Raw genomic sequence first — 2,826 nt, 5'->3', positions numbered from 1 at the left:
TGAACTTACTTGATCTGGTTTTCAAGAGATGAGAGGTATATGAATTAGAATGGATTCCATCACCAAACCATGCCCAGGAGACAAAGTAAACAACATAATTAAACTAATTACCAACCAACCAATAATGTATGAAGATCGGGAAATGTACTGTCATCCTACCATGCCCATGGAACAATGATGAACAACAAGGCTTCCTGACTTCATAAACACAAAAAAAAAGAGGAAAGAAATATTCAAAGCCATTGCAAACCCATTGTAATTTCAGTCACAACAGACCATTAAAGACTAAGAAAAATATTCCTTGAATAATCAAACCACAATCAAGTTTAATTCATAATTAAATAATTAAATAAAGTCTCCCATCTCGCTACAGGCTTCACCTCTTAGCCCTAGCTAAGAGGTTCAGCCAAACATGAATGGCTTGAACTCAAAGCGAATAAAAAGAAAAAGAAAACGAAAAATAAAAGAGAATAAGAAAAAAACTTCTTATCTTTTCTCTCTCATCTTTTCTCTCTCTCTCTCTCTCTCTCTCTCTCTCTCTCTCGTTTTCAGCCCTGACGTCCAGCACTTCTCCACACGCTCCACGGCAGCTCTCAATCCACCCGTCCTGCAAAAAGCCCAAGCTCCCTGTCTAAACTCAAAACCGAGCCTCACGTTCAGTCTTTCCTTCCCGTTTCTTCCTTTCTTCCTTTCTTCCTTACGCTCATCCCACGTTCCAGCCCTCACGGCTGCACTCCCTGTCCCAGATGATGGCTCCCTTTCTCTCTTCTCTCTCCTTTTATAACCCGATGTAGGTCGGCTGGGCTGTTTGCGCAGCAAGCAAGTCGGTTGTTTCGTAGTTGGAGACGTTTTACGCAACAGAGAAAACCAACAATTTTTTAGTTTTGTTTGCACATGCAACCATGATCGAAGTTGGACAGGAAATCCACTCCGTCCACTGAGCTCACCTAGAAAAACCGGTCGTATATAGATGGTTTTGGATCGGATCTTTAGTGGTACGGAATATCTCTCTCATTGCCGTTTATCTTGCGTTTGAACGGATGAAAATATATCTCTGCTGCCTCTTGAAAATTCGTCACCTAGGTTAGGATGATGGGGAGCGTGGGCTTCTTATGGACGGTCCAGATCAGACCGTTGCTGTCCTATGGAGGCCTATAGAGATCAACCGCGAACTCTGTTTGCGAACAGAGCTTCCGCGTCTGCGCTGTGATGGATAGCGGCCCACTGATTGATGTCAGGACGAAAATCCATTCCGTACATTAGAATCTACTCAAAAAAATATTTTGGAAGGGATGTTTTTGGAGTGAAATTGGAGTGGCCCATACGATATTTTATTCCGCCGTCCATCCTACGTTTAACGGCTAGGATCTTACAATAGCTTGCATGGTGGTAAAACGACACCTAGGCGAGGGTCTACCCCAACCTCTCGTCACAATGGACGGTCCAGATCTGTCTTTTGAACAATGTCTGGGCCCCACAAACGCCAGCCGCGAGCTCTGTTTTCGCGCTGGCGAAAATTTGAATTGGAGAGGAAGACGTCCCTGTGTTGCCATGCAGTCTTAGTGCAAAAAGTGTACTATGTACACTGTATGATGATTATGAGAAATCCACACCATCCATCTTGTTCTTCTCATGATTTAAGGCGTTGAGACCGAAGATGAGGAGTATCCAGAGATCAGGTGGGTCCTAGATCAGTAAATTGTGGGCTGATCTGTCCGTTGGGCCCCTTCCACAGCGATCCAATGGATGAAAATTTACGTGTACGGTTAATTTATGACCCTCAGGCCATGTATAAAGTTTTGAGCTGATCGGATGGCGAGAACCCTGTGATCTTGCATTTTGGACGTCTTTTGGGCCACTTAAGCTCCAATTTCTTGATTTTCTTGAATCCCTGGCATGCACATCCGTCGATCTTAGTCTCCTGGGGTCCGTCGCTTGCCTTGGTGATTTCAGAGCACTAAATCCATGCTTTTAGTACCTTTTTCCCAGTCCAGGCTCGTAAACACGCCCTGCAACACAAACACGTTTTAAATCGGGCCGTTAAACAGTATCATGTTTGAAAACCCAGGTAATAATAGGGTCTGATATGCAATATTTGACCCTCAACACAACCCCCAACTAGCATCTTGCTAGTCCTGAGCAAGGTATGCGAAAAATAAATTGAGAATTACAGGACAATTTCTACAAACTCAAGAGATTTATGAAAACAATTCAGATACTCGAATTCTAAGATTCATGAATGTTGGCATTACTTTCTCCTGGAATCAAGCGCATGATACTTCATAATCAAGCTCAAATATTAATCCATTAATTAGAACGATTCTAAATATTGAATTCCATGGGTGTATCATGTAATCTCGGCTTATCATTAAGGTTCACTTCTTAATTTCAGGATATCATTGGCAACCACAAGAGAATTCATGATAACCAACACCTAAACCAAAGCTTGATTCATTCTTCCAGCTTTTGATGATTTTCACACTATGTCAACTTGTTTAAAAGTACAGCCAAGGAGGAGAATCGAATCTACACCTATAGGGAGCAAACCTATGGTAAAGATCGGTTTATGAATGTCAACCTTGGGGAATCAAACCTTCACCTGTAGGGAGCAAACCTATGGTGAAAACCATTCGCCCAATCTTTTCAATTTCTCAAGTTGGTTTCTTTCAAGCTTAGTGATCACCAAATTAATCCTTCAATATCGAATGAAACCTTAATGTGTAAGCGAGATGTGACATGTAAAATTAGGATTCAATCAGTGTTTAAAACTTCTAATCATGGATTAATAGTGTTAACTTAACTGTGAAATCTAACAAATAGTTGAAT

The sequence above is a fragment of the Magnolia sinica genome, chromosome 1 (assembly GCF_029962835.1).
Source record: "Magnolia sinica isolate HGM2019 chromosome 1, MsV1, whole genome shotgun sequence".
In the NCBI taxonomy this organism is placed as follows: Eukaryota; Viridiplantae; Streptophyta; class Magnoliopsida; order Magnoliales; family Magnoliaceae; genus Magnolia; species Magnolia sinica.
Note: the sequence above shows the minus strand (reverse complement) of the source record.